The sequence below is a fragment of the Lonchura striata genome, chromosome Z, assembly GCF_050655825.1.
Source record: "Lonchura striata isolate lonStrDom1 chromosome Z, ASM5065582v1, whole genome shotgun sequence".
NCBI lineage: Eukaryota > Metazoa > Chordata > Aves > Passeriformes > Estrildidae > Lonchura > Lonchura striata.
In genome coordinates this window covers 82372708-82385298 of record NC_140740.1, presented here as the reverse complement: position 1 = coordinate 82385298, position 12591 = coordinate 82372708, and the positions used below count along the sequence as shown (strand labels likewise).

At 41.6% G+C, this 12591-nt stretch overlaps 2 long non-coding RNA genes across 6 annotated transcripts in view; one reads left to right on the top strand and one right to left on the bottom strand.

Annotated features, from left to right (window-relative positions):
• LOC146763910 (uncharacterized) overlaps nt 1–12591 on the bottom strand; it is a 242467-nt gene that overhangs the window by 192308 nt on the left and 37568 nt on the right. The gene's annotated exons all lie outside the window — the stretch shown is intronic.
• Nucleotides 1–12591, top strand: part of LOC146763911 (uncharacterized) — a 73822-nt gene extending 61231 nt beyond the window's left edge. For all 5 annotated transcript variants that reach the window (XR_014951713.1, XR_014951712.1, XR_014951710.1 and 2 more), the window contains exon 3: nt 1–12591. This exon is cut by the window's left edge. This is a non-coding gene — a long non-coding RNA (uncharacterized LOC146763911).

Here is a 12591-nt window from a genome sequence, read left to right as displayed (position 1 = left end):
GATTTTTGCTTCCCCATCTGCAGGAGGGTGGGGTATGGGAAAGATGCACAGCACAGTGAAGAAGCTCCCAGTACCAGGAAAAGAGGCATGGCTGAAGTGGTCGCCAGGTTTCAGAAATGAGCCTAAAGTGCTGGACTCCACATCAGATTTTACCAAACATGGCAGACACAGAACAGCGAAAATACTAGAGGAAATTAGAACAACTGGCCTCCTGAGCTGGTAGATGGGGAGAAGAATAGCCTCCCCTGTAACTGAAGAGAAAGCAGTGACCTGTTGAGCCACTTAGATGCTCCCAGGGACCAGATGGGATACCCAGGGTGATGAGGGAACTGACAGAAGGTCTCACCAAGCCACGTCCCATCCTTTACCATCAGTCCTGGCTCTGGGAGGTCCCAGATGACTGGAGGTTGGCCATTGTGACACCCATCTACAAGAAGGGCAAGAAGATCTGGGAAACAACAGGCCTGTCAGCCTGACCTTGGTGCCCAGCAATGTTATGGCACAGATCATTTTGAGTGGCATCACATAGCACCCACAGAATGCCCTGGGGATCAGATGCAGCCAGCATGGATTTAGGAGGGGCAGGTCCTGCCTGAACAACCTGATCTCCTTTTAAAACCAGGTAACCCACCTGATGGATGAGGGGAAGGCTGTGGATGTTGTCTGCCTGACCTTCAGCAATGCCTTTGACACCATCTCCCCGTAGGACACTCCTGGAAAAGCTGCAGCCCACGGCTTGGACAGGAGCACTCTGTGCTGGGTTAGGAACTGGCTGCATGGCCAGCCCAGAGAGGGGAGGTAAGGGGAGGTGAGTGGTGCTGCATCCAGCTGGGGACAGGCACCAGTGGCACTGCCCAGGGATGAGCCTACCATTAGCAAATTTGCAGATGACACCAAGTTGAGTGTGCCTATGACTATTGATCTGCTGGAGGGTAGGAGGCCTCTGCAGAGGGAGCTGGACAAGCTCCATGCATTTGGCACTGGTGAGACCACATCTAGAGTTGTGTGTCCAATTCTGGGCCCCCCTGTTTAGGAAGGATGTTGAGATGCTGGAGCATGTCCAGAGAAGGACAACAAGGCTGGTGAAGGGTTTATAACCCAAGTGGCCAAGGAGTGGCTGAGGGAGCTTGGGGTATTTAACCTGGAGAAGAGGAAGCTCAGGGGTGACCTTTATCATCTCCTCAGCTGCCTGAGAAGAGGGTGTACCTGGGTGAAGTCCACCTCTTCTTCCAGGTAACCAGTGACAGGACAAGAAGTCATGGCCTTCCCACAAGCCTTCCGTGCCAGGGCAAGTTTAGGATGGACTTTAATAAGAAGTTCTTCACAGGAAGACTGACTGGACATTGGAATGGGCTGCTCAGGGAGGTGGTGGAATCACTGTCCCTGGAGGTGTTTAAAAAAAGACTGGATGCAGCACTTAGTGCCACTTTGGTTGACACAGTGGTGTTAGGTCATAGGATGGACTGGATGATCTCAAAGGTCTTTTTCAACTTGGTTAATTCTGTGATTCTGTGATCTTAATGTACTGCTGACAGGTCATACTAAGACTTCCTTCTTGGAGTCAGTCCTCTCCTAAAAGCAGCAAAACCTCCAAGTTCTGATTCTGATAGGACAAAAATATTCAGACTGGTACTTCACATTTATCTGGGAGTGCCAGTGTCTTCCACTTTATGTCACATTCTTAGGTGTTTTCTTACTGAGGCTTACATTACAAATAAGTAACTGGGCCTACACAAAATCTTACATGACTAACAGTAGGAACCAGACCTTATTTCTGTAGAATTTCTGGAAGGAAGCATGACTGAGCACTAAATAAGAATTAGCCAACAGAAATGAAAAGCTTATTTTTTACTTTAAAGGAACACAGTGCTTTGATCCTGTGATTCTGTGGTGTAAACAGAAGGAATGGATTTTAAAAAATTATTGCTAAATCTCAGGCAGTAAAAGTGCCATAAGGACACACACTATGTCTTCATTATTTTAAGCCAGCTGAGCTCTCTTACCACCTCACAGCTGATAAAAGCCCATTCTCTGAGAAGATGCTGTTGTCAGTGTTGATGGTTGCAAAATACTCCAGAGCAATTTTCTTTTCAAAAGCATGGTGTCAAGTGACTTTCACTTCTGTGCATGAAATATTCAAAATTTTATAGAAATACTGTAGTGATGACGTAGACTTTTTCACATTTCTTCCCTACTGAGGCTTTTACTGTTTTTTCTTTGTACTGAAGGAATTTCAAAGCTTTTACTTTCTAGTAATACAAAAATTACTCTAGGGCTCCAATAAATGGATAATCAGATACAAATTCCTTATGAATTTTAGAAGACTCTTAATTCAAATGTAAGAATGCAAAATAGTTTTAGCAAAGAACATGACTCAGAATCTTACACCTCACTTTTCGTGTCCATAACTTGGCCTTTCACATCCACGTGGAGTATTGTCAGTAGGTTGGGGGAGGTGATCCTGACCCTCTGCTCAGCCCTGGTGAGGCACATTTGGAGTTCTGTGTCCAGTTCTGGGCTCCTCAGGACAAGGAGAGACATGGAGCTCCTGGAACAGGTCCAGTGGAGGGCAAGAAAAATGGTCAGGGGATTGAAGCATCTTTTCCATGAGGAAAGGCTGAGGGAGCTGGGCCTGCTCATCTTTGAGAAAACTGAGATGGGACGTGAGATGAGATCAATGTCTGTCAGTATCTGAAGGAAAGGTGTCAGAGTATGGAGCCAGGCTCTTCTCAGTGGTGCCCAGGAACAGGAAAAGGGACAACAGGCAGAAACTGATGCACAGGAAGCCTCACTTGAACTTGGGGAAAAACTTATTTATTGTGTGACTGAGGACTGGAACAGGCTGATCAGACATGTGGAGTCTCCCTCACTGAGGGACACCCATGCCATGTGCTCTAGGATGATCTGGCTTGAGCAGGGAGGTTGGACCAGATGACTGACTCACTGTAGTTCCTACCAACCTGACCTATTCCATGCTTCCATTAGGAAATAAAACATTTCTAGTCCTTATCATTAAATAGTTGGAAAAGGAAATTATACTGCACCCTACAAACATTAAAACACTATTAAAATCTTCACAATTCTAAACTTTTCTCCCTTCCTTCATCTCCCAGTGGCTTAAAACCAGCTTATGTACACAAGGACTCTGAGGTTACTAATTTCTGTGTAGGAGTGAAAATTAGATAGAAAATGCATTAGATAAAAAATACAAGCATGCCTTGTACAGGTGGGCTGTGTGATTGCTATTTATCAATCTGGTTGAAGTGTGCCAATGCAAACACAAATTACTATTTCCCATCTCTGTGTGGTGTTTATCCCTTCCCATAATGCCAGTTACCAGATACAGGTAGTGAGCCATGGGAAAAGCACCTATTCCTTAATCTCAAGGAAGAGAAGACCTGCCTGCTGTCACCAGCCATATCCACCCACACTTTGTGGCTGCAGAATTGACTGGAGTGGTCTGCTCCATGCAACACTTTCCTGTGCAGAAAGGGTGCACCTGGGGACATCTATATCCATGAGGAAGCTCAACATAGGCATTCAGATCACTGTTCTGTTTTCCACAGTGAGAAAATGGCTTAAAGTAAGGGGATGCTACCACAGAACAATGATACTAAGAATAGTACGTGGTGGAAGAAATGTGTTCAGGATACGAGCAATGTTTAGCAAAAGCTGCAGGAGGTTATTTCACCATGGAATGGAAACTTGGCTCCCTGCAACAGTTTTGCAGCATGGACTGAAAAATCAGAGCATCCAAACTGCATGAAAGTACACTTAAGGATAAACAGAAGCATATTCTTGGTTTAAAAAAAACCACATAGACTAAAGACACAAGATATTGGATCGACTGCTCTCCAACCTAAAGAGAGGTAGAATGGAAGCAAAATGGGACTCAGTTTAGAGACTCTTCCTTTCTCTGAACTTTTCTTGTTAATTCCATTCTGTGCAAAATGAGAAGAAATGCTACTGTGTTTGTTTGACCATTTTTTCCACTGGCCAAAATAGCTTTGGGGCACAGAATAATAAGCAAAGCTGTTTTCAGGGAGAATAGTCTTGCTTTCCATTCCAACATACAGGGTGTTAAGCAGATTTGTCTGCAACCAGGTATCTCTGGCTCAGAGGAAATTTGAAGCTCAAATTCTGCTTTTGGCCTGAACAATAGTAAACTTATTGGAAATTCTGTGTGATCTGAAGGTAAAAAAATGCAACTAGAAAACCCGCACTTGTATTTCCAAACAGCCCCAAGAGTTTAGGACCTACCATTTCAGTCTGAATATGTTCTAAGATGACAGCAAAAGAGGGAAAAAAAAGAGGGAAACCAGACGATAGCAAGTGAATGCCCTGGAGTCTGACATGCTGTGTTTCCTTCATGGGTCCTTTTGAACTGGTCAGACACCAGAACAGGAAATGGAGACTGGGCAGTCCTGTGGGTCAGGGTACAGAGCCTGGATCTTACAAGTTCAGGAAACATGCTCTGACCTGGAGGCAACACAGAGAGAGCAACAAACAGTGATTTTCCAGCCACACTCAGCTCTATGAATTTCTTAATAGGCCTTACCAGGAACTTGGTTACAGAGAAACTTATTCTCCAGCAGCTTCCTGCTTTTTAAAACCTGTCCATAAATTCTATATTTGTTCTATAGCTTGCAATAAGCTGTAGATAAGCTTGCAATATTTCCTTTGCTTTTTTAACAATACAGTGTGGACAGTTTTCAGATCATTCTCTACCATGCTTTGTATTTTTCTACAGGGCCTTTAGTTTCTGTTCAGGTAGTAGAGAAAGGTAATGAAAATGCAATAAGTAAAGATGATGCAAGAGAAGTTTAATTTTGCTGAGAATTGTTTATGTTCTGAATAGTTAACCCTAATTAAATCTTTTTGTTTTAATATAGGTCACTTGCAAAATCTTTTTTAAAATATTTGCTCCTTCTAAGAAAGGTTTGGCTCATAAAATTTTATTTGTCCAGTCCTAAGCGAAAATCACTTTCAAAAAACATATTAATAAAGAAAAAAAAAATCACCTAGTGCCATGGTCAGTATGATTTTTACTGAGAATTGTCAACACCACTGCAGAGTTACGTCAGGTCAGTGCTATAAAAAGACAGGTCTTCAAAAACATTTCTCTGGGGAAGAACACAGGCTAAGCATTTGACTTTACCAGCTCAAGAGTGAGGCAATGCAAACATCCAACCCAACTGTTTGTGGATGGCAAAACAAGAAAAAAAAATTTTGTAATCATGTCCAAGATTTAAGTATAATGGATTTTGAAATATCTAACCCTACTATCCATTACTGCAGTAAATCAAACTCCATAAATAATAGACATCTGATCTAAAAGTCAGAACAGACTTTTACTTTGAATGGCAGTACTTCCACACACAGTTTGAAGTTTAGCAGGTGCTCACAGTGCTCAGTCAAGGGCCACACTTCACTGCCCAGCAGCCTGCATTACATACCTACAGCATTTTGGTCCAAGTAACTGCATCCTCTTTACACTAAATCTGGCAATTTCTACTTCAACCTATCTGACCTCACAACACGGGAGAGTATCAGCCTATTTACTCTGCCAATGAAAAACATTCACCATGGTGATGATTTGTCAACAGAAAAGGCTGCAGAATCAATATAAGAATTGTGTCTTATGGTGTTACAGAAATCTATCAGAGTCCAATCCTCTGGCAGGTGGCACTGATTTGGAACAGCAGTGTGGAAATAAACACACTTCCCTGTCTCCAGCTTAATCAACATTGCTGGGTGAGAAAACAAATACCTCTTTAGCACAGCCTGAGCTAGACTCCCTTCTGCTTCTTCATTTCTTCATACAGTAGAAAAATAGAGAAAAAAAAACCCCACAATTATAAATCTTCTGAAAAGAAATAACTTAACCTGTTAACTTTCCTCCTCTACTCTCTGTGTCTTAAATAGCTGCAGTAATCACTGAATTACATTCACTTCCATCTCAGACAACTACTGCAGGGCAGCACTCAGCCAACGTTATCCCAATGGGATAACAGCAGTTTCAAGAGGAGGCAGTGGCACAAGGTTTCCTTTGATAAGTGCCCTTACCCAGAGCCCAGTCTGCAAAAAGCCTGTATGTGCCAGGGCCAGGGCCAGCCCCATGCCCAGAGGGATGCTCTCAGTACCTGTTGGGCAGCAGCCCTGATCACTTTATGAAGCCACCCAGGTCTGCAGGGCAGGGCAGCACCAAAGCCTCCCTCCCAGGCTGCAAGGTCTCCAAATGAACACATGAGCCAACCTGCTTTTCACTAGCTCTGTTGGCTGGTCCTTCCATGCTAGTGAATCAGTCAAATTTTCAGACACCTCTACTCCTTTAGAAGGTGTGGGGACATGTGCTGTCATTTTTCTTTTCATTCCCACTGAATTTGAGGCAGACAAGCAATTATAAGTTGCAGAGGGCTTATCCACTAGCTATATTTTTCAGCTGATGCTTATGGACGGTGAATATTAGATCATTCCAGCCTGCAAGCAGTGCACAGGAGTGGTCCCTTCTGCTTGAGTCTGGATGCCATTACCACATGAGCAGCACCAGCTCTGTGTTTTCTAAAGACCAGCTGCCTACATAGCTGACAGCATTGAGATAACTGGTTTTCCATGACTGGGAATCCCAGATATAAGCCACCATCTCTGGTAACAAAATCCATGTAGTCTGAATATTTGCATCCTAGAAGTGTTTTTCATAATTAAACAAAACAAAGGTTAACTTTCTTAGTATCACACACAACAACATAAACATTTTCACTATAAAATGTTAGCACACATCTTTTATAGAGGTATTTTTGATAGCTTAAAAAGGGAAATATTTCTAATTAAGTCCTCATTTATTCCTTAAGCAACCAAACATAATGGGTATTTGTAGGGGAAAGTTTGAAGATCCAAAATTATTCTGAACTGAGACCTTGCAGAGTTCAAGGTCTGCTGGGGAAAAGGGCTTGAAAATTTGGTCTCTTAATTGCAAATATTTTTTTCCATCAGAAACATCTAGTGACACATCAAACTACTTTTGCATGTGAAGTCCCACTGGTATAAACCACATCATGTAGCAATGAATACCCATTACAGATTTAGATATTCTGACTATAAATCATCCTCTCCCTAAGCTCAGAAACATGCTTGGGAGAACTCCAGCCACTCCTCCACTGCAAGAACCATGCATCATGTAGATCATGAGTTGTCAGGGACCAGGCCCAAGATGAGAGAGATGTACTTGTTCTGCAGTCATCATTTTCTGAGTGGATTCTGTCACACTTCTCAAGGTCTGCACCTGCAGGCAACTTCTGAAAAGCCCCAAGGGTCCACATAGTGCAATAGAAACAACAGAGCCTGAGCTTTTTTTCTGGCTGTGTGATCACAAGAAAAAGATGGAATTGCTGCTGTCAATTTCTAGCTTGGATAAGGAACACTTTAGTAGAACTAAACTGAGTCAATCTCCTCCACCTCTCCTCTCTTGAGGAACTGCTTCCTAATAGGCTCACTGGCCACCCTAAAATAATGGACATTCTCATCATTTTCTCATATTATTTTTGGATAAGTTATAATATCTACCCACAGCATTGAATCACAACTTAATATTTTTTGTAGCATATAGATTTATTAGATATTTCAAAAACTCAAAAGTAGAGTCCCATTGGCTTTAAAAGTTTGAGAAAAAAAGAAAAAAGGGTAAGTTAAAAAATATAAATACAGATATTGGAAGTCCAACCCTCACAAATACCTGAAGTCCATGAGAAACCTGGCAAAGTCTTATGCTGTACAGTTCTCTGGCTAATGAGTTATGCAACATAACCGCAACTGTTTTAGAAAGTCATCTTTTACGAATCTCTGATGAAATTTAGAGCAGAGTAATTTTGTGAGTTGGGACATGACATTTTTAATCAAACCTCTAAGACAGGTGCGAGAATTTCACAAAAATCCCTCCATCCTAAATTGTAATAGTACCTATAGCTTAAAAGTCTTCTAACACCATTGACAAATGGGTTTCAACCTTCACACATAAAGCAGCAGTCCAAGGATATGTTCTGTAATCACTTGGTCAATGTTTCTGAACAAGGCTTTGGGTTCTGTCTCCTCAGAGGCAGCTGTGTCTGTCAGATACACTAAATACTGGGATTCTCAGGCAGCCTCAAGAGTTTTTGGTTCATTTCTCATGTGAGAACTCTCTGCATTAAGTCACAGCTTTATATTACCATTTGTACACCACAGTCATTAAGCATATTTGTACCCACCCTTCGAAACTGACACAAATCTCTTCTAAAATCTGGCTTAAAAACCCAACAGCTGCCACATCACTTATTAAAGCTACATTTCACTATAGCTGTTTTGAGAAGACATTAAGAAATAGGTAGGTTCAAAGATCTGCACTTATATGGAGTCCCTGGTCCCAACAACACTGACCAATTCTGCTAACAGAGAAAATCTAAGGATATGGTAGTTCAGGAAGCAAGAACTCTGCCTTGTATGCACAGAACCCACTGGAGACATTCCACACCTCAGGAGTACTCCCAAGGAAGACCTACAGTGCACTATACAGCAGCCCTTAGCAAAGACAAAGGAAAATGCTGGAAGACCTAACCCTGAAACAATTCATCATGAACTGCCTTTCCTGTGGACTATCACAGATGCATTAGTACTGAGAGAAAACACACTGCACTGAATTTTTGGCCAGGGCTTCTGAGCAGAGACGGAGAAATAAATAAAAAATTAAAGGCTGGAGTTGGAGGAACTAATCTCATGTTGCACCTCTCAGCAGCTTAGGCTCTTTGTCTCAGCAAAAACACAATAATGGCCATAGTAAGTGGGGCTCAGGGCAGACTTATGTCCTGCTCTCCATCCCACAGTGCATACTGCAGACACTCAGCTCACTCAGGGGACAGAACAGAGCATCTGAGGCTGAGCCCATCTGTCCCTCTGACTCTGAGGAGCCCTGGCTGCTATCTCAGGTACACAGAGCTGAACATATGTCCCTTTTCCCTGTCTGTCTGAGGAATGACTAAGCTTAGTGCAAAACGGGGAAATATCACACTTCCCACAGAGCTGAGTGACAGGAAGATCCAACCCTTTAATTGCACCAGATTGTGACGAGCTTTGAGGCAACATCTTGGTAATAAATGTTAAAAATGTTGCCAAGACGTGGTGCCCATGGACCAGGATTCAGAGAAAAATGGGTATGGGAAAAGTGACAACCTGCAAAGGGTTGTCAGGATGTCAGGATAACATACTTCTCCATTAGCCCAAAGCAGAGTTGGAACTTGTTTTGAAATCAGGTGACAAACCACCTCTAGAGCATGGGACAACACCCAGACCCCTGATGCATTACAAATTAAATCAGCAGACCTAATTTCATCATCAGGTCAGTCTATCTGGCCTTGAATGAGTGCTAGATATCAAGATGTCAACTTTACAGGAATTTACCTCAGAAGTTAAGTGTTGGCTGTGCCTTTCATGGGTGGACTAGGGCAATAGTTGATTCCTCACACTTAACTAATTTCACCACTGCATACCAAAACATCCTCTTTTCCTCCCTTCTGCTCCTGACCATCTTGTCTGCTAAACAGTGTCACTTTTAATTCACATGCCAACAAAACAGCAGTATCTGATAACAAGAGAATAATCAGAAACTGACCTGAAAGATCAATTTACTATAAATATAGCTTCTAATAAGATAAATATATAAATACCAAATTAATTTTATTAAGAGAAAGCATGCAGATAAAAGTTGTATTTATAGTCAAAGAAATGTTATTCCCCTAATAATGTATTCATGAGGTGACAGTAAAGACAGTGGCTGAATGTAACCTAAGTACTTAATTTCAACTCAGAACTGTGTAATTAACAATGTTAATTATGGTCATGCCAAAACAAGGTTAGGCGCAGCTGGAGATAGAAAGTATGTTCTAGTAATTGAGAGATTAGCCACCAATAAAAGACAAATAAATAAGCCCTGCCAAGTTAAATTGCATATTTCAATTTTCCACAGGTATGTTTTATTTTCCTTCTGTGCAGCTATTCCCTCTGTAGTTTTAGTTTATGAGACAAGGGCATTGTGCCTTGAGAAAAACTGCTAAACAGCTTTACTTCAAATAATGCTGTTACTCCAGCTGCCATGCTTTTTGCGTGATCTGAAGCATGTAAATTAATTCTCAAAATAGTGTAAAGGAATGGAAAATTAAATTGGGACAACATTTGTCTTTTCAAAACATGCTTGCATTTTATTTGTGACATGAAACTCAGGAACTGTATGCTGTTTCCTTCAAAAAATCGGAGGTAAGTAGTATGATAATTAGTGCTTTGGAGGAAATATTTTGGAGTAGTTTTCTCTGCATCCATCTTAAGAGAGAAGTTTAACAATTGCAGTAGATAATGTGCCAGTAAGACATGGCAAATAAAACTCCGGGATTTAGGGCATCAATACTTGAATAAACCTTTCCCACTACACTAAGTCTGGTGGTGGGTCTTTTTCTGAAACAGTATTCATGGTGATCTCCATCTGCTTGGTGCAACAGCATATTCAAACACAAGGGCAGTAAGCATGAGTCATTAACCAAATTGCTCTTGTGTATATGTACACTGAACACCCACGGGCCAAATTACACAGAAACAGCCAACTGATCCCTTGTTCTAATTCAGTATAACAAAATAGCAGAAAGATTTGCAGGGTGGGAATATCTCATTGTGAAGAACGTGTGGCAGATGGCTATACATGAAACTGAAGGTAATAAATACAGGTTTTAGCTTTTAGATCTATATATTGAATTATCTGTAACACAGTATTCCCACCTTTCCAAAAAGAGAATATTTAGCAATCCATCAGAGCTATGTAGAGTCCTGTCAACACTCACCTGAAGGAAATGCCTTTCTATTCTGTGATCATAAAATCATAAAATTTTAGCATCATAGATTAGTCTGATTTGGAAAGGACCTTTAAAGATCATCTAGTCTAACCTTCCCTGCAATATAGGGACATCTTTAACTAGATCAGGTTTCCCAGAGTCCCTTCCAATCTGACCTTGAATGCTTCCAGTGATGGGGCATCTACCATCTCTCTGGGCAATCTGTTCAGGTTGTGCCACTATCCTCAACATAAAAAATATCTTCCATATATCTAGTCTGAATCTACAGTCTTTTAATTTAAAACCATGAACCCTTTTGTTTTTGTTTGTTACACTAACACTAGAGTCCCTAATAACATGTCTGACCCCATCTCTCTTATAAACCCCCTTTACATACTTGAACACTGACATAAGGTCACCCTGGAGACTTCTTTTGTTATCATATTTTTATTCCTGCTACTGATGCTCAGAGGGAAACATCCATTTTTCAGAATGCAAATATCTGACACATCCTCAGATTGTCAATGTTGCTTACAAATATCTTGGGACCTTTTAGATGTCTCTTATATCACCTAATGTCATTTGCAAGGGTGAGTGCTTTGCCATGCACCTGCAACTGGGACTTTGGCCCAGCCTAGGCACAAGCAGGAGGGCAAAGCAAGGAAGAGCAGGAAGGCATGGACATTCATGGAAGCAGCAGCTGAGGACAGAAGGGGAAGCATAGTTACTGTGCAAGGCACTGTCCTTATCCAGAGTTCCTTCTGCAGTACAGCTCACCAGAAGGGTCCCATTGAGAGATGTCCAAGAAGACTGAACCAGATGGCTTGGCAGCAGGCTGCAGTGCTGCTATCAGGAGGATCTTGAGCCAGAGTCATGTAAAAGACACAAACTGCCATAGAGGCAGCCCATCTCCAGACCCTCTCCAGATCAAAAGACTATGCTCAACAGCTAGAACTTGAGACATGGGCTTTATTTGGACTCCCAAAACAGGATGTGGCCAATAAAATACATATATGAGCAGCACAGTCCAGGTGTTCTGAAGTGCCCATAACGAGTATGTGACTGATTCCCAACACTTGTGCTTGTTCATCTGCAGAAATGTCCCATAGCACGATAAGATGATTTGGAGGAGTTACTGCTTTTCTCTTTGTTAACACAGAAGGCTAGTATTGTCAGTGCTAATTTTTTTCTTAGCTGTTCTCTATGTAAACCAACTGAGACTGAAAGTCTATGAGTAACAGCAAGAAAATAGCACTGCACAAGGACACTGATGAATTCTTGTGTTTGGTTCTGGGCAGCAATCTTGAAGTAGACTGAAATTAAATTGGAAACAAATATGGTGATGAAACAGGCCTGCCCGAGCTGAAAGGACTGAAGGATTGGAGTTGTTTAGCTTAGTAAAGCAAAGACTGGAGAGGGTATCTTCACTATCTGTAAACTGCAGGGGAAGAATAATATTATTTGGGGAAAAGCAGAGTGTTGGCACAAGAAGTGGCTCAAATTGCTTTGGAATATACTTAAGCTGACTTTCTGAAGTTTTTCTAACAATTGGTGTAAAGTTTATTTAAAAGGTGAAAGGCAGACAAAATCCAAGGGTACTTTTATGCTTAGATTCAAGAAAGGTCTCAAAGTGTCAAGGTTGCTTAAGATTACTGCTTAAGATTACAAAAGAAGACAAGAAGGGCAAAGGCACTGTCTTCATTTTACATTTCTTATCAGGTTTCTCCATAAGCTGTTATTCAGT